We start from the raw sequence: 23772 nt of genomic DNA on the forward strand, positions 1-23772 counted from the left end.
TAATGTACTATTTAGTATAAAACCAGCTTCCCCGACAATAAAGGTGACCGGACAAATCATCTTAAAAAGAAAACATACACAGAACGATAGATGATGGATTCCAAGGTTTCTGTCATAAGACAGCTTCTCTCGCACTTCTACTGATACGCGATAGTTTAACTGACGTACTCAGGTCTTCTCACTCACTTCAAAATCCTCAGGTAGAACTACATTTATTTTTAAATTTTTGCTAAGTTTAAAAATATTTTCAGATCAGATGAAGTCTGAAAGTAAGAAAGAAGTCAAGTTGATTCAATGATTTATTTCTGGAGTATCTCGGCGGAACTATATTAATGTCAACCTTCACCTCGGCAATGAATCAACAGTTTATAGATAGCACTTTGTGACAGTGAAGAGAACATGAATTAAAAAATTGAGGGAGAGGTCCTGGCGGGCTCATCGGTGGAGCGTGCGACTCTTGATCTCAGGGTTGTGGGTTCGAGCCCCACGCTGGGTGTAGAGATGACTTAAAAATAAAATCTTTAAAAGAAAAATTGAGGGAGATGGGTATCTGACCTGTACTTGACTAAATCAAACAGATTTTATTTTTCAAAAAAAAGCTTATGATCTTTATCAGTATAAATTATAGGGGAAGAGAGTTTCAGAAAAATAAAACGCAAACTGTAGACAGATGCGAACCCCAACAAGAACTCCTTTGGGTTAGGAACCAGGGCAGCTATTTTCAATTCTGTCATTCAAGTGCTTTAAAGAGATATAAAGTTAAAAAAGAAGAGAATCATACTTGAGTCCATTAGAGCTCAAGCACCATGAGGGCAGGGATTTGATCACGGTTCTTTCCCCAGAAGCAATACCAGTCCTGGGCACACAGTTGCTCAGAAAATACCTGTGGATAAAGAATGACCTGTTTGGCAGTGAGCTAATAAACGTGAAGGGACCAAAAAAAAAAAAAAAAAAAAAAGAGCCGAGCACACCGTACTCCTGCTCTAATGTTCTAAACAGGAAAATTCTGTCTCAGACTCTCAGGCATCCCTCCTGGGGTCTGCCAACACCACTCTGGGGGTTCACATCAGGAGAAAAAGCAAAAGCGCAAGAGAAGAATGAATTGGGCTACAGGAAAGAAAATTTAAGTATGTGAATGAACACAAAAGAAACAATGAGAGTTCAGTCTGAGGAGACGGCAGAAACTTCCAAAAATAAAGGACTGAAGACACGAACGGTGACCAAGCCAACCGAGAAGGGAGAACAGGCTGCACATTTCAACAGAAGCATGTCAGTACAGCGAGAGAACATTTTAAAATACATATGTGTTCCTGCTTAAGACATTTCTAACTTGGTCCTGCTCGGCTGCCTTAAACCACACCATTTAGATGCAGGGTCTCCTTTCCAGAAGAGGTCAGAATATTTTCAAGTTCTGAAGTCTTTCAATTATAGAACCCTAATAGGTAGAAGGGACCTTAGAAATCCTCCATTTCAATGTTCATTTTAATGAATGAGGCTCAGAGATGGTAAGAACTAACACAAGGTCACACAGCTGGTTATTAAGACCAGGGGTGCTCCCACTTACTCTGACATTGCCCCAAGGATTCGTCAGGATCCAACATCCTCAATTTCCAAACGAAATTTTCTTCCTTCCCTAAGAGCAAGGGAAACGGTTCTTGGGAGCTTTGGGAGGTGGGCTGAGGAGGAGGGGCACAAAGTTAGATGCCTGTTAGATGCCTGCAAGCTCCTAGAAGCCTCCAGAGAGAAGAACTGATAAAATCCAACTAAATAAATTCCATCTCGAATGGGAGGATCCCACATGGGGCAGAAGGCATTGCATGAAGTTTACTCATCCTCTACGACCGCATCATGACAGTATTTATCGAATCACAGAATTTTAAAATGTTCAACACTTTCTATCAAAAATGCATGAAATAGGGGCGCCTGGGTGGCACAGTGGTTAAGCGTCTGCCTTCGGCTCAGGGCGTGATCCCGGCGATCTGGGATCAAGCCCCACATCAGGCTCTTCTGCTATGAGCCTGCTTCTTCCTCTCCCACTCCCCCTGCTTATGTTCCCTCTCTCGCTGGCTGTCTCTATCTCTGTTGAATAAATAAATAAAATCTTTAAAAAAAATGCATGAAATAAAGCCAAATGATTATGTGCGTCCGGCTACAACGAACATCTGGTGGAAATTAAGGCCACGAGCATGACTTGGAGAGCCATCTACCTCTGAACAGCATGGCCGAGTTCATTTTTCTAACCTGGCTCCACCCTATAGAGCCATTAGCTGTGGAAGGTACCAGAAGAGATACTTGCAAACAAAGCATAGATGTTAAAATGTCATTGGTCCTTGGGTTTCATAATAGCAACTGTTACAGGCATGAAGTAATTGCAAAATAAACAAATGTTGCTAACCTTGCGACCATCCTGACTCTGAAATTGCAGCTTAAATTAAAAATATTTTCCTAAGAAAAGCTACATGAAACAATACTAAAATTTTCAAAGGTTACTTTACCTTCCATTGCCTACTTCTTAATTCAACATATTTTAAGGTACTGAAATTCAGCTGCTTTCCTGTTTCAGGTTTGGCTGGACTGGCTTCTTTCGTTGCAAGTGCATGTGTATATTTTAAATTTTTGGTGAAATGGGGTAAAACTAGGTAGTGTTTTTAGAATGTATGAAAAGCCTAGGGCTTAAAATATTTAAAATCGTCGCTATCTCAAAAAATCTGAAAGTACCAATATGATTTTTCTGTCCAGTGACGCTCTGTGTCTGAGCCTAAGTTATTTGCCAACTTTCCGTACTCAGGACATAATTGAAAATCCAGAAACGTGAGGCCTCCGATTAACCAAAACAGCTCACAGATTATTAGGTGCATTACTTCTAAAAGCCCTCCGAGTCTTCACTCAGAAATGAACTGTTCTTTCTTTACGCATAATTCTATCAATGCTATATATCTAGGATAGAGATTCTAACATAGCTGATGGGAAGTGAGTATCTCCTAATTAAAAAGAGAAAATACACCATAAAACCCAAATGAATACGTTCCATCTGGAATGGACGGATCATATAATTCACCGTAGAGAGAGCAGCACAAGAATTTTTACCCCCACCCTAAGAAGGTAAGCCGGAGCAGTGAGGAGACAGAGCAGGATTTAGAAAATACAGGTGTTAGCTGGAGACTACAGCCGTCAGTGTAGACCTGAGGCAGGATCCCCATGAAGAGGTGCTCAGAGGTAACACAATCCGGAGATCACGTGGGGCTGGGAGGGCTCGAGCTGCACGGAGCCCTGGGTGCTGAGAAGTGAACGCGCAGGGAAAGACACAGCTCAGGGCTGGAGGTCAAGGGGAGCTTTATTTAGGATGGAGGAAACTTGAGTACGGTTTCAATGTGAGGAGGAGGAGCCAGGAGAAAGGCAGACATTAGAAGAGAAATGGGCGGGGGGGGGGGGGGCAACTGGATCAGCAAACAGTGGGAAGGGCTGGCATGAAAAACACGGAGGAGCAGATTAGCCTGGAAGACCACCTCTCCTGTGGGAAGCCCTCAGATCTCCCTCTGACCTGACTGCTTCCTTGTCTGGCTTCCCAAGGAAGCATTGTACGTTCAGATAGTGCTACTCAAAGTCGGTGCCGGCCAGAGGCATGGGGATCACCTGGGTCTTCTTTGTGGCCCTACCCCGGACCTTCTGAATCAGAATGGGTACATGAACAAGACCTCAAGTGATGCTTCTCACAGCCTGAGAAGAACTGGTTGAAAGCAGGGGTTATGAAGCTGGGCATCAAAATCCAACAGACCTGTTCAAATCCAGCTCTACCCTGACCCCAGGGTACGTGCCCTTGGGCAAGCTTCTTGAAACCTCAGTTTTTTCCTCTGTAGAATAAGGATGATGATAGTAATATTTTTTAGGGAGCCACTGTACAAATTAAATGAGATAACATAGGTAAAGTGGTTGGCAGTGAGCATGGATGCCTGGTTATTGGCATTCGTCCCTTCCAGACTACTTGTTTTGTTTTTTTAAAGATTTCTAAATTTTTATTTATTTGTCAGCGAGAGAGAGGGAGAGTGAGTGCACAAGCAGAAGGAGAAGCAGGCTCCCTGCGGAGCAAGGAGCTCGATGCAGGATCTGATCCCAGGACTCTAGGAGCATGACCTGAGCTGAAGGCAGACACTTAACTAATTGAGCCACCCAGGCGTCCCCCCTTCCAGCCTCCTTGTAGAAGAGCTTCGCTAAGCCCCTGTCTGAACCTCTCTAGGAAATGACTTCACTGAGGATGGGAATGAGCGTTATCGCCTTCACCCCGCGGCACCCAACACAGAGACCTGCACACAGCCGTGTAACATTGAAGTGAAGCATTCAGTACATGTGTGCTGAAATGAATCCAGCACCGCGACATGGGTGAACCAACTATCCCAAGGCAGATATTAAAGCTCTTTCTTTGACTGTATTTATATGAAAGCCAATTTGAAATAGGTTATGAACTCACCTGGGGTTAAAGGATCAACTTTCAGAAGAGAATAAGCAAGGTGCGAGGCAAAATAAATTCCTCTTTCAAAACCTCCTGCAACTTAGCAGTACCCATAAGACAGTGAGTGTCTGGACGAGACATCGGGGTGCTGCATTCTGGTCCAAGGTCAGCAGGGCAAACCACCCCGAGATGCCGCATCTAAGGCATAAAGTTTAATGCTTGGGAAAACTACAGAAGTCAAATCACACCACTAGAGGAGTTTCTTCATTTTAGGCAAGGCTCCAATAATGAAGTGGCTGACTTCATCGAATGCACCGTAATTTCCTGTGTTGGCAAAAGCATGTACACATAAACCCCATCACACTTGTACTAGGTAAGACAAGTCTGCTTGCGTTCTTAGATATGGAAGAAAAAAACCAGAACTTATTACACGGAACACCCACTTTTGTAGGGAATAACACGTAACAATGGCATATTCTCGACAGTTAAATTTTGATGTGAAGAATCCACAAGTCATTCCAATGCATTCAATTCAATTAATTCACCCAATGGTCAATGTGCACTGGGCTAGATCCTGGGTGATAAGAGAGCTGGACCCAGGTGCCTTGTCGGGTAACCCCCTACAGAGCCAGGAGCCTGCACGACAGGCCGGAGTCAAGGCCCTGGAGGAAGCTTCTAGAAAGACCTCGTTTGCTACCATTTCCCTGGCATGCAAAGGAAGGCAGAACATTTCAGGGAAGGATGCCAGCAAGAGAGTGGCACAAAAGACCCTGAAGGGGAGGCCAGGGAGCCAGGCTCTCGCCTTTAATCAGTGGAAAACCATGAAAGGTTCCACTTTTGAGGAGGGACAGGATCAGATCTCGTGTAGGGCCCATTCTGAGGACGGACTGGACAGTGGGGAACTTGGGGGCAAAGGGACCAGTTAAGGGCAATGCACTTATCCCGGTAAGGGACAAGGAGGCCCTGGTGACCTATAGGGAGAGGGGTCAAGGGTGACCGCGTGCCTTCTGGTTCAGAGTTACGAAATAATGAAGCCCAGAACTACAGGAAAGCTCTGGACTGGGAATTCTGGTCACGGGGAGGCCACGGTGAGTGTCACTGTAATGAGTGTCCTAAGGCACCCCTCAGGCGGCCCTACAGTGAGGAGAGGACTCCCTCTGTGCCTAACAATAAAAAAAAAGCCTCTGGTGGTTCCCCCTCCACAGCGCTCCGCACAGCCTGTGAGCCTCTCGGGACAGCCGCTCTCGGGACATCCCGGAGAAGGCCAACAGCCCTTTTCTTTGGATTCGAATCCTCAGCTGGAGAATTTGAAATGACGCCAGGTGTTAACAAAGATGTTCATTCGGAACTGAAATTCACAGTCTTCCAGAGGCGTGGTTACCAAGAAACAGCAGGTGTCTAAAGCACGAAGAGAGCTGGGTTTGTTGAATGAAAGGGATGTAAGCTGGGCGCTTTAACCAAATTTTACTCTGCAAGTTATGCTCCTGGCCCCAGAGTTGGCTGATTTCAAAAAAAGCGTTTCCTTGAAGGCTAACAAGCTTTGTCCCCCTCTCAACAGAAGGAAGCGTAATGAGCAGCATGTCTGCTCCTTTGTGTTACCTCCCCGCCCCCCCCCCCCCCCCGAAGCAGCAGCGCGGTTGATCCACTCCTTGCAGGACGCCTCAAGAGATGCCCTGGTTTGGTGAGAAGAGGCAGCCTATATGCCCTGCCTGCTGTTGCTTCTCTCTGGAATGGGGGAGAGCATTTATACCTTGCAGCTTTTCTCAGCAGGGAGTACCACCCCCATTTTGGCCAGAGCCATGCTTCACCCCATGGGACAGTCCCACATTACAGGGCGTTTCTAATTCTTAACCACATTGCCCCAAATGCCAGCCACAGATATCGTGAGAACCAGAAATGCCCCCAAGCATTTCCAAATGCCCACTAAAGTTGTGGCACTACGTCTGGTTTGAAAGCCACGGCAGTATTCACCTATGAAACTCATCTCTATAAATATTCTGTTTTTCTACCTGATAAAAATAATTACTGCTCCTACTGGTCCATCTGATATGGTATTATAAAAAAAAAAAAAGTCTTTTTTTTTTTAAAGGAGCAATATGTCGAGTAAACCATCAATGTTTTCTAGCGCTTCGCTATTTTTTAATAGGAGCAAATCACGAAGCGAAATTACAGAGACCACAGCTATCTCTAGGACTTAAAAAGGCTAATAGGGCATTTTTTTCTCAGATAAGTTAAAAATGAAATACGGTTCAAAAACCTAGGAACTAAAGCTTGAGTTTTTTTGTTTTGTTTAATTCTGGAACATCAGAGGTTCTGTAAACCAAGCTTGAAGAATCAGAGTACCCAGGTAAAGATCCCTCGAAACTAACAGCATGCAAAAGGATCGCCTGCGATTTACGTTTCCTTGCGTGTTAATAACAAGAGTGAAATAAAACGTGCCCTTCTGAATTCTACCCCCAGTCTTGGGATACAAGTCCTGAAGTACTCTGTATTGTGCACATGCTTTTAATTCCAAGGCTTCAAGTGCTCACGTTTAGATAGTACAAACTCGTCTGTACCATAAAGTTCTTTCGTTCTTAAGGAAAAGAAACCCCATCCTTCCAAAACCAGGAAACATGCCCCAGGGTACGTAGAGGGAATCAGCAATAACTAAGACATACTGGCAGGAACATTCCAGGGCTCGAAGTCAGCAAACCTCGGGGAGCACGCTCACACAGACGGCACTTCACAGACAACTGTATTTAGATTTATAGGAAGATTTTTCACTTACTTCAAATCTCTGTTTAATCGCTGTTCCTCTAAGTTAAAGGGGGGGAAAATCACACTGTGATTCCTTATTTTTCTAATTAAAAAAATAAACAAAATACGGCTTTGGACGTCCTCACGTAATTTCTTTGCGTCTCCTTTCAATGAACCCTACTTTCAAATTCTAAACAAAAAGCAAAATATCAAAAGTTAGCCCAAGGAACACGGCACAAAATCAAATATCAGAGCACAAACCAGGCAACGGCGTCTATCAGAAGTGATGATTCAGAACAGGATAAATTTAGAACGGTGCTTTCCAAAAGGCATTTGGATGCCAAATGCAGTAAATAGGTGAAGGCTACATCCCAAAAGTTTCTCGGAAAAAAGATCGCCAAAACATTAAAAAGAGTCTTCTTTTCGAAGTTTTCAGTGCCCTGGTGTCCTTGACGCTGAACTTGCCCGATCTGGCCTTGGTGTGGCCATCCATTACTGGGTAAGTCCACGTGAAACCCGAGGACGCTTCAGCCTCGGAGGGCGCCGTCAGGAGCAGCGGGGCAAGTCCACATGGGACGGGCCTTTTATGGCCTGAACTGGAGAGCCCTGATTCCAGCTAATCTACCATAAATAGCTCTTGAAACGCAGAGCAGCCCATCAGCTGTTGCAACAAGCCTGGCCAGCAGCTCCTTCAATGCAATTAGATCATTCGCATTGTCTCTCAGCTTGTTTTATAGAGAAATTAAAAATGCAACAGCGGTCTACCTCCCAGCCTGCAACAATAGAGAACTGAGTGGGCAAACGTTTCTCAGGTTCTGGTGTTTGCGTTCCGAAAGAACACATAAGCATTGATAAAGCTCAGATACCCAACGCCGCTAAGTAACTGACAAGCATACACACGTATATACGTTAAGCAGCGCGTCATGATGGCATGAGTCTAGTTACAGGTTCACCAATTGTGTGGACATCTGTGGATTTCTTCCCACTTTCCACTCATTGTAGAAAAGGAGGCATCAGAAGAAAGAACGGTGCTGGAAGTACTTTCTCTAAAACACACAAAGATTTTGTCTTAAAATCAAAGACAGTGCTCCCAACTAGCAAGAGCTACCTTCCGAGGGATCCGAGGTCACTCACCTCACTTAAAAACCAGAGGAACCTTAACTACTGGGGGAAAAAAAAATAAACTACCTACCACGCACGATCACTTCTTAAAAGGCTATGTACATTTTTTAGATATTAAAACTAAATATGACCACCCTGCTTACAAAAATACTTACAATTGTAGGTGTCCTTGCTGTTCCCCAAAATAACAAAGTCTTAATGGTTCATCCTAACTTCCGTATAAATCAGAAAACCAGAACTCTTGGGCTGGAGCAAAAGCCGCCGGCTGCCAGGCCCCCGGTGGTGTGCCTCTCCCGGTGTGGGCTCTCCGACCACCAGCTGCATCAGGCAGCACAGGCCTCCCCGAGCAGGATGTGAATTCCTGTTACTAATTAACCCTGCAGGACAATGCCTCCCCCTGAGCAGTCCTGTGGCCTGGCCGATGAAAAGATGGCAGATAACCCGGGACAGAGTAATAAGACAACACCAGCTTCGGGACTATTTGCGCAAGGGTTAAAAATAATTTGCCCAAGCCAAATTGTTTACCTACTTCAAGATGACAAACAAAACCTCACAGCTTGACTCCTGCTTCCAAAGCCTGGTCATGGTCATGGCCCTGGCCCTCATCTTATTTTTCCCTTTGACCAATTTTGCTTTTCCTCCACTTAACATTTTATCTTGTTTTATATCTTCGTATATGCTGCTTTAAACTCCTCCTGGAGCAAAGCAGGGTAAAAATAAATAAAAACTTACGTAAAATAGTTGACTATCTGGGCCTTTTAAGAAAAGATAGGAGGAGACAATGAATCACTGTTACCACAATCATGTAGTTTTTTTTTTTCCTTCTCCTAAAAAAGATGCACTCCCACAAAACAAACATCTAACTTTTGGATGCTTCTTAAATCATGGCTCCCTGCTCCCCTGCAGCCACCAAACCGGCCTAGATGAACACCCCGGAGTCTAACAGAATAATTCCTCCCAACCTCCTCTTCTATTTGCCCTTTTTGTCTTTGTTCAAACCCCCAGTTAATTCTACCCGTGCAATGTGTTTAAACATGATCCTAAATATTTTTGCTATCTGAACTCAGGAGACCCCTGCAACATGTACTTTTTTCCCCCAAAAGTGACCGTAATAGATCTGATGTACGTGAGAGTAGATTTCATAATATATCCATGAAGAAAAAGGAAAGTCATGTTATGAGCCAAAGAACTACACTTACACTAGACATTTCCAAGATAAGCTAACTAGTTCATGGTAGTTACTATTTAATGCTAGTCTTACAAGCAATGTGGTAGTCTACCATTCTTTCTAGTGATTGTCCATTAAATCCAGCCTTCTCATGCATTTTAATCTGGCTTTTGTGTCCTAATCAAGGAACCGTATCCATTTATGATACTGCTTCAAAGAGAGACGATACTGTATATTTATAACACCTATTTCATAACAACAATCAACGTGTGGAAACCAAGATGAGAAACACCACAACATTCACAATCATTCCAAAGAAAATAAACTGTTTAGATATAAACTTAACTAAACATATACAGGAGCTGTATGCTAAAAAATTACAAAATGCTGATAAAGAAAAAACACCCAAAGACCAACACAAATAAATAGACATATACTGTGTTCATGGGTCAACACAGTAAATACGTCAATTCTTCCCAAAACGATGTACACATTTAATGCAATTCCTATCAGCATCTCAGCAAAGATTTTTCATAGAAATAGACAAGCTTATTCTAAAATTGATGTACAGACGCATAGAGCTTAGGACAGTTAAAACAATCTTCAAAAAGAATAAAGTGAGAGTAATCAATCTATCCCATATTAAGTTCTACGACATAGCTACAGTAATGGAACAGGAGACCCAGAAATAGACCCACATACATACGGCCAACAGATTTTTGACAAAAGTTACCTTTTCCACAATAATGTTGGAGCAACTGGACACCCATTGGAAAAAAAGAAAGGATAGCAAGGAAGGGAGGGAGGAGAAAGAAAAGGAAAAAGAAAAAAAAAAAGTGACCCTCGACCTAACCTTCATATCTCATACAAAAATTAACTAAAATGGATCACAAAGTTAATGTAAAATATAAAACTATAAAAACACAGGAACCAACTACTGACACATGGATGAGTATCTAGGAAATTACGCTGAGTAAAAGAAAGTCAATCCCCAAAAGTCATAGGCTGTATGATTCCATGTATATGAATTTCCCAAATGATAACACTGTAGAAACGGAGAACAGGTTAGAGGTTATCCGGTATTAGGGATGGGGCGGTGGGGTGGGGGCGTGGCTATAAAAGGGATCCTTGTTATGGGCCCTTCCACTGTTCTACGGACTGTACTAATGCCAATACCCTGGTTGCGGTATTGTTTCATAGTTTCACAAGATGTAACCATTAGGGAAAACTGCATAAAAGGTATATAGGATCTCTCTGCATTCTTTCTTTCTCTCTCTCTTTTTTAAAGATTTATTTATTTTAGAGAGAGAAAGAGAGCACACACGAAGGAGGGGGAGTTGCGGGGACAGGGAGGTACAGAGGGAAACGGGAGGGAGAATCCCAAGCCGACGCCACACTGAGCACAGGGCCTGATACGGGGCTCAATCCTATGACCCTGAGATCATAACCGGAGTCAAAACCAAGAGTCAGATGTTTAACTGACTGTGCCACCCAGGCGCCCCTGTATTATTTCTTAAAACTGCATATGAATCTGTAATTATCTGAAAATTAAAAGTTGAATTAAACATTTAATTTTTTAAGACATTTATTTTTAAAAACCTACTTCAAATAAAACTTCCAAATGCATCCTGTTTATATAAGTGGGCAACTTACTAAAACTGTAATTTAAATAAATCTATATGGGTTTGCCTGTCATCCCTGCCATCTTAAGAAATTCAAATTGGTGGGGCGCCTGGGTGGCACAGTGGTTGAGCCTCCAACTCTTGGTTTCAGCTCAGGTCATGATCTCAGGGTCATGAGATCAAGCCCCATGTTGGGGGGGGAGGTCTGTGCTCAGTGGGGAGTCCACTCGAGGATTTTCTCTCCACGCCCCCCCCCCCCCGCTCCTCCCCCGGGGCCCTCTCTCTCTCCCTCTCTCTCTCCAATAAATAAATCTTAAAAAAAAAAAGAGAGAGAGAGAGAGGGGGGCGCCTGGGTGGCTCAGTTGTTAAGCGTCTGCCTTCGGCTCAGGGCTTGATCCCGGCGTTCTGGGATCAAGCCCCACATCAGGCTCCTCCGCTGGGAGCCTGCTTCTTCCTCTCCCACTCCCCCTGCTTGTGTTCCCTCTCTTGCTGGCTGTCTTTCTCTGTCAAATAAATAAATAAAATCTTTAAAAAAAAAAAAAGAGAGAGAAGAAATTCAAATTGGAAAGGTTTCTTTTTCCCTACAAGAAAGGAAGTCATTAATCCAAAGTAAAACATTTGACACAGAAGTAAAGGAAAGCATCACTTTTCAATTAAATACCCTTATTTGGCAGGTTGTATGAATACTTAAAGAGAATCTCTAATACCTAGGGCCTCCCCAACAATAAAACAGGATACCTCCACATAATTTTCAGAAGTTCAAGCCACTGCCCAAGATGATTTATTTTCAAAAACTGTATACACTTGAGAAATAGCAAGAAAACAACTCTTTAGAAAAGGAGGAGACTGACTCATCTCAAAATTTAATGCTACTATAAATATCACAGGAAACAAGTTTTCAAACTCCAGGGTTCTACAGTCCTGAAGGTTTCATTCTCGAAAATAAAAAGACAGTGACAGGGTGGGCAGATGGAGACTGCTCTGTGCCCCTCACCCTCTCAGACTCGGTAATGTCACACTGTGACGGAAACGTCAGGAACAGACCCTCCTGAGGGCCAAACGACCTTCCACTGGACTTTTACTCTAGGAAAGGTTAGCTCCGGGGTAGCCACGTAACGCACGGATGACGTGAGGGGCAACTTCTTTTCGGTTCACGGAAGGACTGTGGCACTAGCCCACGGGAATGCTGTGGCTTCTCTGCCTCCCACCCCAAAGAGCCCTCAACTCCCTTCCCCTCTGAGTGCTTGCCCATCTTACTCCTCTTCTCTTCCCACCAAGGCCCCCTCTCCCACAGTCCCATGGCTCCCCCATTGTTTTGCAGCTGGATTCTAGCTCCTTCCACACTCCGGGAATGGCTTCCCCAATGAGGGACCCTCCCAGTGCCCCATCTGGACTTGGTCTCTCTGTTGTCGGGCACTTTCTGCCCCCTTCGACTTTCATGGAACATCTTCTTTTTAAGAATGTCTTTGACATCACGGTCTGGTCCTTTCCATGCCTTGCCCCTGACTCTCTCTGTCACTTCACTGCCCCTCTCCCTCCCTGCCCCACAACCATCTGCGTGTTGCCCGGGAGGCTGACCCTGGAGTCTTCTCTCTCCCTGCTCCCCCTGCACCTGCAGCAGAATTCAGGACATGGGGGAGGGGTGAGATCAGAATACCGGGGTAGCTCACAGCAACAAGAAACCCAAGACAAATAATTCTGCACTTGTCCTCTCCCATCCCGACATTTGCTCCCGCTTCCCTGGCAGACAGGCTCACAGCAGCCCCTCCTCACCCCCTCAGCCTCCCTCTCTGCGGCCACTTCCCTGCAGGTGCTCTCACTGCCTCTTGGCAGGACTGCTGCTGCGAGAGCCTCCAAACTCTTCCTCCCTCCCCCACCGGCCCTTCCCCAAACCCAACCTCTCCCCTGCTTAAAGAACCTCTTCACCAACCCCAGCCTGGCTACTTCTCACCCAGCCAAAACCTCACTGGCTTCAGCAGCCCTTCTCCTGGGCAGCCAGTGACATCTCATCAATGGAAGCTCGTGCAACAACTTCTTAAATTAAATGTTCTTGAGGAATGAATGTAAAACTGTCCTTGCAAAAGTGTCACTTTCACCCTCTTGCATTTAGGGATTCATTGGGAGGAGGAAAAAGGAATCGAGGCACACATAAGTAGTCTGGAAACTGCACTTAACCCAGAGATGATCGCATACAGACCAAGATCTGCGGTGATGTACTTTTATGAATATACTGCTACTAGTTGTGTGATGACTACAGGGGACTTTAATGTCTTGCTTCATTATAAACATCATGTCTGGATACACCCAGGAGGTGTGTGACACATGTGGAGATAGTCCAGCAGACACGTGCTAGAGGAAAACAGAAGGTCAAGACCGGCTGGCCTGTTGGATGAATTCCCAAGACCCTAGCTTCTGCGACCTGGCCCCGTCCTACCTCATGAGCCCTATGTCCCACCACCTTGCCCCCGAGTAGGTGACCATGAGAAGCCACACTGACCATTGTTGCTGTGTCCAGGCTGTTCCCTCTGCTCCGAATGCCTTTCCTTCCTTCTCCTTCAGAAGACCCTCAGCATCCTTCAAGACTCAGCTGACTTCATTTCTCCTGTGAACCCCTTCCCGACATGGTCTAGGAGTTCCAACCTCTAGACGGTTAGCATCCAGAAGGCAGGGACTCCGTCTCATCTCTGTATGGCTAGAACTCCGTGGACTGTTTGGGATATGAAGACTGAAAGCCACAATCCAAACAGCTCATAGTTACATAGATTTTTTTTTCTCATTTCAGTGCAGTGACAACATTCTCCTTGATTCAGGTTTGACTCATCAATGCCTAATGCCCCTCCGAAGCTGGAGAGTTGACAAGAGGAACAAATGGGCCCTTCAGTTTACAGGCAGCGAATAAAATAGCAAGAGCCAGCACAAGCGCCTCGCTTGCCACGCTTCCTTCCACGAAGCACCGATTTCTGACGTAAGGATGATGTCAGCGCACTGGCAGAACCGTCTGTGCGGGGACAGCAAGGTAACAAAGCTCCATCTCACTGCGCCTGCCTTCTGAAAGGGTCTGCTTTCTAAATGGCAATGAACTTGAACGCTCATGAGACATACTTTTTCAAGCTGCTCATTCCCAGGGCATGAAAAGTCGAGGCAACCAGATTCATATTCTCCCCTAATTTCTGCTCTAACAGAACCAGACTTGGAACTTATTTCATTTTTTTGCATTTTTGCAGTAAGCTTAGAATTTTGACATCAGTGAGTGAAGACAGGGCAGTGCCTTAGTTTCTTAACATCCACCCTGATACACCGCTAGGAGTCTCAGACTGTGGCCTTCTGCACCACGGACAAATACTTTTGTTTTCGAGTAGATTTTTAAAACGGGGGAAATATTTTTAGTTAACATTTGTCTTTCAATCACCCTATCTCCCCCCCCCAGAAGATTTAAATCAATGACTGAGTATCTGTCTGTCTCACTCTCTCAAAGCTTATGGAGAGCTTCACTGGCTTTGGATGACAATCTTTCAAGCTCCAAGGTCGTGCGTAGGTCACTGGCTTGAACAACAGATGAGCAAGCCAACTCTCCTCTCCCAGGCTGCTGCTTCAAGAGCAAAGGGCGTGGAGCAGCACTCAGCACGCACAGCACCGCTGGCCTCATGGTCAAAATGAAATGCGAGTTTGCCAGGGGGGAGCCTGGACCATGTCTTGGGAGTCCTGGCTCCAGGGACACGGCCTCTCACATGGCAGGACCAACATCACATTCCTGGACACCAGGCTCACAGTCCCGAGAGTATTCAGAGATATACAAATTGTGACATGCTCCTTTTAGGCCAACATATACCTAAAAATATGGGATCTCTGTCAATGCCTCCCATGGCAGGAACACAGGGGTTGCTTCTGCAGTGGGAACGTGAGCCTAAGTGGTACAGCTGATACATGGAGGACCTCCTACACAAGAGCCAGAGAAGACCCCAGAAGCTGTTTCCTTCCTGTGTTGTGCTCAAACACCAAGAGAGAATGGGCGATGCTTACTCCTGAAAGAAACACACAAAGTACCTACGGGTCTCCTTAAGGAGCACCATGAAAATTCAAACATCTACGCCGCGTTACAAAGCAGAACACCCGGGTCCCGGAGATGCGCTGGGGACGGGGAGCACCTGGCACCCCTCTCTGTAGCCATGATCTCCAGCCGCCACAAACCGTGAACCCCCCCACAGCCGGGTTGGAAACACAAGTGCACATGCATCTCCAGCTCAGTAAGGCTCACGTTGTAAAAGTACGTTCTCATTTTCCTCCAGAAACGGTTGTAAGTGATGGCTGCACACTTGGCCAACCCACAAACGCCTGATGAACCTGTAATAAAGTGGAACCACAGTACCAATAATTCTATAAAACTGAACCACTGTGTGTTGTAGCTTAACATGTGTCTGTGGCTCTAATTGGGGATCCGAAAACACAACTCCCTGGCAATACAGATGGTGACTTCCTACCCTAAGGGTTAGGCGCAGACTCTTATTTTGGGGACAGGAGTTACAAAATTGAGGGGGGCACCAGCTAAAAACCCGAGTGTGGGACAAAGGGGTAGGGAGTATATGTCAACCGCGGGGGCAGCATGGTGGAGGTGGGGCAGAGTTCAGGACGACGAGTAATTTCTACGGTAAATGGAAGATACTAAAAACTGAAAAGTTCAAGGGATTAGGATGTAAAGATACAGGAATCAAATAATGAAGTTTAGCTTCACGCAACATTTACTTTATTTTCTTAGATTTCTCATTTCACCGCGTCAGGTGAACGCTTGCCTTCAGTCCAGGGACCAAAACTTGCTGGTTTAGACTAAGACTCCTAGGGTCCCACCCAGTTCCAGAAAAACAGATTCTGTAATTCTGAGGCAAAGCACCATCTCAGAGTTGCCAAAGAAGAATGGAGAGGATTAAGAGAAAAAAAAGAAAAGAGGGAATAAAGAAAGGAAGGGGGTCCAGGGAGAAAGAACGTATGTCAACACAAGGCATTCTGGAGTCAGAGTCACTCCACAATAGGACTGGAAACAACGATAAGGGTACTTGATCACAGTGCAGCTCCCCTCCACCAGTGGCTCGGTCTGCAGCAGACGGACCCCCGGCAGCCCCTGCGGTCACGAGCTGGCCTCCTTAGACTAGAACGGACCCCGTGTTAGCATGCAGGAAGAACTCCCTTCAGGGGCTCCGCTAAAGATGGCCGCAATCTTGCTAGCAGGACAGAGGGCATACGTGCCATGGAAGAAAGAGAGAGAATATACATGCAAACATGTCTCTAAACAACTGCCTTTGTTAAGGACTTGTACCAGGCACTTCTAATGCCTGGTTATGGCGCTCTCCAGCCCACCTCCCTACCCCCCAGGGCCACGGCCTTGAGAACATGAGCTCCATCAAGCCCAAGATTTTTGTCTGCTTTGTAGACTGTTGTTAATCCCCAGGGCCCACAGTTATGCCTAGGATATAGTAAGTGCCCAATAAATACTTGCCGAAGGGACAGAATAATGCATAGTTGAAAGGGGGAGTGCCAGAAAAGAGTTTTTTCCCCGAGGTTACTTTACCCCTCATTGCTCCCACCGCCACCTCCCCAGGCTGTGACCATGATCCCTGCTGGCTCTGGGTAGACTATTCCACGAACCTGAATGAGTTTCCCTCCTTCCCGAATGTTTCTCTGGGCAAGACTGTCCTCATGAAGCAGTGCCTGATTTCAGTACAGAACTCCTTGCAAAACTCTCTGCATTCTGATCCTTGAGGCACAGCGTCATGTATGCAAATTCACTGCACCTGGGCCAAGTGCACGCCAAACCCCACTTGCAGGCCTTTATGGTGAACTCACTGACGTGGTAATAAGTCCTGAAGCCAGGATTACCTTTCAGAGTCAGGCTCACAACAGGCGCCCCCCTAACTGTTTTCTGATGGCCAAGTAGGCAAGTTCAGTCCTTTCTCCCCAGAAACACGATACTGCTTTCTATACCAGCAAGAATTAATTCAAATCCCTAGTGAACAGTCCAGGATATGAAAATTACAGTAATCTAATCTTGTGGAGGAAGAAGTATGAATCATCATTACACGGTCTGACAAAGAGCAAAATGATTAATCCCAGGCTGTGTAGAGGTTAGGGTCCATGGCCACGGCTCCTCGTGGGCTACGAACGAAACAGCGGGACCCACCAGGCCAACATCAGAGAGGCAACATTGTGGTTTTCATCCCAGAGGCGGAGAAGCAGGGAACAACAATGCTATGTTCCCAGGACCACGCTTTAAAGCTTTTTATTGAGAGGGCAGAGGACAGGGACTCTGGGGCCCCAAAACCTTGTGTGTTCTATCTCCCAACTCCGGTGTAAACTGCTCAGACTCCAGGGTTTACTTATAAGTAGGAACCGTAAGGCCTGCAGAATCACGGCATCTCAAAAATGATTAGAAACCCCCATCGTCCCCAGGGGACAAGGACAGGATATACATAGGACAAGCAGGGTGCCAGATCACAGCCCCTAGCAGAATGTTCTCCTGACTGCAACAGAAGAAACTACAGTTTTGAAGGAAGGTCTTGGCCTTTTCCTGAAATTTGCAAAAAGAACACTGAAGCTGCCCGTCTACCATCAAGAAACCACAGCCCCAGTGCACTGGGGAAGCTGGTCAGGGCGCCCACAGCCCTGAACCATCACGGGCGTTGTTGCTTTTTTCTTTTGCACAGCTGTGTTCAATTTTCTGTCCTTGGGGTTTTAAAGGAACATTTATTCTAGGGCCAGGATTCTCAAGTTTTATGGTTATACAACTCCCTCCCAGGGCCAAAGAATGTTTGAAAAGCCTAAACCCAGCAAAGAGAATTAGTAAAAGGCTCCAAATGAAAGTGAAATAAAAAGTTAGGACTCTTTGCAATTTATATTCAACTCCTTAATCGTATTGTACCTTCTGTTTGTCCTTCAAGATGTTGGCTACCTATTTTTCATGCAAATATAGGTGTGAATGGGTCTGTGTGTGTGTGCACGCGTGTGCGTGTCTGTGTGTGTGTAGTAAGAAACAGAAGACCAAAGGTGTATTTACATTCTTCCATGGTTTCTGTTTCCCATTCTATGGCAAATTTTATTTTAAACAAGGCCTACATCTTACATTGGGTTTAAGAAAAGATCACAAAAAAGATTCCTTTAAGATTTTTACATGCTTGTTTGTTTTTCCTATTTAGAGAGCGGCATACCTCCCAGTTTTGGGTAGTCGGACAGCAGTTTTTTAAGAACTTGTATTTTGACTTAAAAAGTCAAACCAGTGGCATTTTTCGTTGCAATACTCTAAGCTAAGTACGTTATCAACATCCCAAAATCACTGCTCCCCAACACGGCCCCAAAAGAGAGCATAAGGCCCCCCGCAGCCCATGAAATGTCAACCAGCTTTCTGAATGCGGCCAGATAAGGTTATTCAGAAAATCCAGAAGTCCCTTACCTGTCTTCTTCTGTTCTTCTCTCCTCCTGTCGCAAAGAAATCTGCCCAAAGTCTCTGTCCACATCAATTCACCAACATCACTTTTACGTTTGCCTCCCGGCGTCTCCCAGAGGCTAGCGCCTGTTTCATACGCTCCTCTGATCTGACAAAGCAACATTCAGGCTTCGGGGCCTGAGGTTTGTGACACAGCACACACCACCCACATCACAGGCCTGGCTGCATCCCAAGACACACAAGACGTTTTCGAGAAACAAAGTAATGCGCACAGACCCACCCCGAGCAGAAAAACACGGAATCAGTGCTCCTCCGTAAATCGATCTGAAATGTGGTCAACAGCACCTGCTTAACACAGCCCAGTTCGCCGAAAACAATTAAAAACCCTGTAAACTGACCTTGTCTGCCCCCAGTCATGGTGAGCGCCTGAAGCCAGCTTCTCTCTAGGAGCAGTCGTGAGCGCAGAGCAGACCCTCTCTTTGCAGTCACTTTCTCTCGCTCTTTTTAAAATCAGAATATCAAAGCGCCTGGTAGGGGCACCTGGGCATCGCAGCCAGTTAAGCGTCCAGCTCTAGGTTTCAGCGCGGGTCCTGATCTCAGGGTCGTGAGGTTAAGCCCCGAGTCAGGCTCCGTGCTGACACCGAGTCTGCGGAAGACTCCCTCTCCCTCTGCTCCTCCCTGCGGCGCGCACGCGCGTCCTCTCTCTCTAAAATGAATAAATACATCTTAAAGGGAAAAAAAAAAGCTTCTGTTAGCCTAGCCCTATAGGCAAAAGTATAGGTCAAAGTTCAAAAGATTCCTCCCAGATAACCACTCTCATTCTCCCGCGATTGGAAGTTGCCGCAAGTTAGTAAAATCTCTGCACCTGGGCGGGGAGCCGCAGAGAAGACAGGCTTGTCAAGTCCGCATTCTCGGAAGCTGGTGATTTCCTCGTGGATGACAATCTAACCAAGTAGGACACACCACTAAATTGTTTTCTTATAATCCTAAGCGAAAAACCCTGTGCTCTAGAGCAAAGTAAGACGTTTCTTTCAGAAAAAGAACGTTTGAATGAAAGTAATACTGAAATGTTCTTCCTTCCAAATCTCCCAGTGCATGTCCCCTGCAGATGCAATGAAACACAACCGAACGATAATGACCATATAAAAGTTTCTTTAAGAAAACCACACACAGGGGTGTCTAAGTGGCTCAGTCAGTGGAGCAGCCAACCCTTGGTTTCCTCTTGGGTCATGATCTCAGGGTCATGCATCAGGCTCCACGCTCAGTGCGGAGTCTGCTTGGGTTTCTCTCCCCGCCCCTCTCCTTCACGCGCTCTCCCCTCTCTCTCTAATTAATAAATAAAATGTTTTAAAAATATAAGTAAATAAATAACCGCACACAAAAGTAAGCCTTACAAGGAGCCTTTACCAGGGCTTAAAAAGTTTTCTAATTTCTTTCTTTCTTTTTTTTTTTTTAAAGATTTTACTTATTTATTCGACAGAGATAGAGACAGCCAGTGAGAGAGGGAACACAAGCAGGGGGAGTGGGAGAGGAAGAAGCAGGCTCATAGCGGAAGAGCCTGATGTGGGGCTCGATCCCATAACGCCGGGATCATGCCCTGAGCTGAAGGCAGACGCTTAACCGCTGTGCCACCCAGGCGCCCCTAAAAAGTTTTCTAATTTCTAATGTTTTCTAATTTCATGCCAAGCCAGTTGGAACACATTGGATTTCAAATACATAGTTTTCTGTTAGATCATTTATATTCCACATAAGAAAAGGCAGAAATGTGAACTAAGAACACTCAGATATAACTTTAAAACCCCGACTTAACAAAGTATGCATACATGCAAGCACGAGCATGAACACACGTACACACACGCACACACGCACATCTTGTAAAAGAAAAAACAAACAGCACCACTTGGACTCATCCAAAACGAACAGCCTATAGTCATGTGCTTAAAACACGATGTTTATTCAAAACATTAAATGGGCATTATAGTCTAAGTGGCAGCTGGTTTTCTAAAGAGAAGGTAAAGACTGGGTTGTTGCTTGAAGGAGCACGTATCGTAAAACAGTGCTTTTCCACAGTCTGAGCTAGTAACGAGCACGGAGGAAGGACGTGCTACTGCAGACGGTAAGATGCGTAGTCGACGCACTTACGAGGTTTATGAAACACAACTTCCTCAGGCATTTGTATGGGGGCCTTTTGAGAAAGTTACCACGTTTGTCTCCACCTCGCGTAGTCTTGGTGATTCTAGCACTGACTTCCACCCATGGCTGAAGACGTACAAAGCAGCAGTGTGTATAGCCAGGACTTTCGCTGCATCTAAAAACATGGACTGCCTTTTCTCTCTATTCTGACTTCAAATGATGATTTTTAAACAATTCAATCTAAACTTCAAAAAAGCACATTATTAATAAAATTTTTCTCTCGGCTTTCTCCCAATCAAAATAAAAGAAAATCAAAACCATCAGAGAACAAAGCAAAGAATGACACTCTTCTCTGGACCCCAGCCTAGCGCTACTCTCCTGGCCCAGCCCAACCTACAAGTTGGAAGCTTCCTAGATGCAGAATTTACACCCGAAGTTGCTGGCTCCAAGGGAAGAGATGGCCTTCAAACACTACCAGCACTGCAGGGATTCAGCAGAGCAAATGGATCCCAGAGCAATTTTCACCAGAGTGTGGTTCCAGCAAAACTTCTAAAAACAGTTGCCCTACCTCTCTCAACTCTAGCATTTCACATTCCCTCTTTAACCCACTATTCTGGAGTCTCCACCAGTGAGCTACTCTTGCCAAGGTCATTGAAAGCATACATCTTGGCAATTCCAGTGGACGTTTCCGTCCTCCTCTTCCTGATTTTTCAGTAGCACCAGCTCTGTGGACATCGCCCTCCTTTCACCTGAGCTTCATGACCTCACACCCCTCTACTTTCCTTCCTCCTTGGCTGACCCCTTCTCAGGTTTCTTTGTGGCTCTCTTCCATCTCATTCTAAGCCTCATTTGTGCGTAAACACACACACACACACACACACACACAGTTTTCATCCTTTCTTATGGATTTACCTATCATCTAAATGTTACCTACATTCAGGATTGCTCCTCTGAGTTCCAGACTTCCATTCAACTATCCACCTAAGATCTCTATGTGGATAATTACCAGGTACCTCACTCAAACGTAGTATGTGTGTAACAGAACTCTTGATTCTCAAAGCTGGCCCTCCCCATTCAAACAAAACAAAACAAAACCTCCTCCCCCAGGGTTTACTCCCCTCAGACGTTGCCAGGGCCAAAATCTGGGAGTCATTCTTAATTCCTCCCTTGTCCTCACTCCCTATATCTCAGCTGCCACCAAGTGCTGATGGTTACGCATCTACGACGTATCCCTTTTTATATGTACAACAGCTTTACTGATATATAATTCATATACCATACAATCCACCAATTTAAAGTGTGTAATTTAGTTATTTTAGAATATTTATAGACCTGTATGACCACTATCAAATCAATTTTAGATATTTTCATCACCCTCAAAAGCAACTACATACCCATTAGCAGTCACTCTCAATTTTCCCCCAGATACTCCAGTGCTAGGCAACCATTCATCTTTCTGTCTCTCTAGATTTGTCTGTTCTAGAAATTTCATATAAATGGAATTATGCGTTATGGTCTTTGTGTCTGGCTTTTTCCACTTAGCGTATTTTCAAGATTCATCCATATTGTAACATGTATCAGCCCCTCATTCTCTTTTACAGCTAAATAACATCTTATCACATGGATATACAATATTTTGTCTGTTGGTTGACAAACAGGGTTTTTCCCAATCTTCAGCAATTATGAATGATACTTCCATGAATATTTGCATTTTTATACAGACATACGTTTTCATTTATCTTGCTATATACCTAGGAGTGAATATGCTGGATCATAAGGCAACTCTCTTGAACTGTATGAAGAATTGCCAGACCGTTTTCCAAAGCAGCTGCTTTGGAAAGATTTTGCATTCTCACCAACATGTATGAGAGTTCCAGTTTCTCCACATCTTCACCAACACTTGTTGCTGTCTTTCACAGTGGCTATGAAGTAATATCACGTTGTGGTTTTGATTTGCATTTCACTAATGGCTTGTGATGTTGAGAATATTCTCACGTGCTTATAGCCATTTGCCTATCTTCTTTGGAGAAATGTCTATTCAGATCTTTGCGTATTTTTTAATTCAGTTATCTTTTTATTATTGAGGTGTAAGAGTTCTTTAGGTATGCTACATATAAGTCCCATATCAGATTATATGACTTGCAAACATTTTTTCCCATTCTGTTGGTTGTCTTTTCACTCTCTTGAAAGCATCTTTTGATTAATTTTGTTGATATCCAAGTTAACTATTTTTCTTTGTCACTTGTGCTTTTGGTGTTGTATCTCAAAAAAAATCATTGCCTAGCCCAAGGTCGTAAAGATTAATACCCATGTTGTCTTCTAAGAGCGTTATAGTTTTAGGTCTTACATTTAGGCCTTCCAATCCACTTTGAATTAATTTTTGTATATCGTGTGAGGTAATAGTCCAACTTTATTCCTTCTCATGTTGATATCCAGTTGTCCCAGACCATTTGCTGAAGAGAATATTCCCCAAAGAATTTCTTGGCACAATTGTCAAATATCAATTACCATAAATTTATGGGTTTATTTCTGATCTATAAATTCTATTACAAAAATATGTCTCTCCTTATGCCAGTTCCACACTGGCCTGATTTTTGTGGCTTTATATTAAGTTTTGAAATCAGGAAGGATAAGTCTTCCAATTCTGCTCTTTTTCAAGATGTTTTGGATATTTCGGATCCCTTAAATGTCTATGTGAATTTTAGGGTCAGTCTGTCAATTTCTGCAAAGAATCCATCTGAGATTTTGATGGAGATTGCACCGAATGTACAGATCAATTTAGGGAGCACTGCCATTTTAACCATAGCAAGTCTTCCGATCCATGGACATGAGCTGTTTTATCATTTATTTAAACTGTCTTTAATTTTTTTTCAATGATGTTTTGCAGTTTTAAGGGTGTACATTTTATACTTCTCTGATTACATTTATTCCTAAGTATTTAATTTTTTTTCATGCTATTAGAGGAGGAAATATTTCTTAAGTTCATTTCAGATTGTTCACTATAAGTGTATAGCAACAAACTTATTTTTGTATATTGATCTTACAACGTACAGCCTTTCTGAACTTGTTCATTCGTTCTGATAGTGTAGTGGATCCCTTAGGATTTTCCAAA

At 44.5% G+C, this 23772-nt stretch overlaps 1 protein-coding gene across 4 annotated transcripts in view; it reads right to left on the reverse strand.

The window, feature by feature from the left end:
• The window catches only part of SVIL (supervillin), a 233436-nt gene that overhangs the window by 145206 nt on the left and 64458 nt on the right, over positions 1-23772 (reverse strand). The window contains exon 1 of one of the 4 annotated variants that reach the window (XM_045812834.2): positions 7448-7755. The exons of 2 other annotated variants lie outside the window; for them this stretch is intronic. The gene's annotated coding sequence lies outside the window, so the exon portion shown is untranslated. Of the gene's footprint in view, positions 1-7217; positions 7756-23772 lie in introns of those variants that run through there. One more of the 4 variants, XM_045812831.2, reaches the window with a different exon arrangement.

Source organism: Ursus americanus, chromosome 31 (genome assembly GCF_024610735.1).
Source record: "Ursus americanus isolate L20-20 chromosome 31, mUrsAme1.1.p, whole genome shotgun sequence".
NCBI classification, from domain to species: Eukaryota; Metazoa; Chordata; class Mammalia; order Carnivora; family Ursidae; genus Ursus; species Ursus americanus.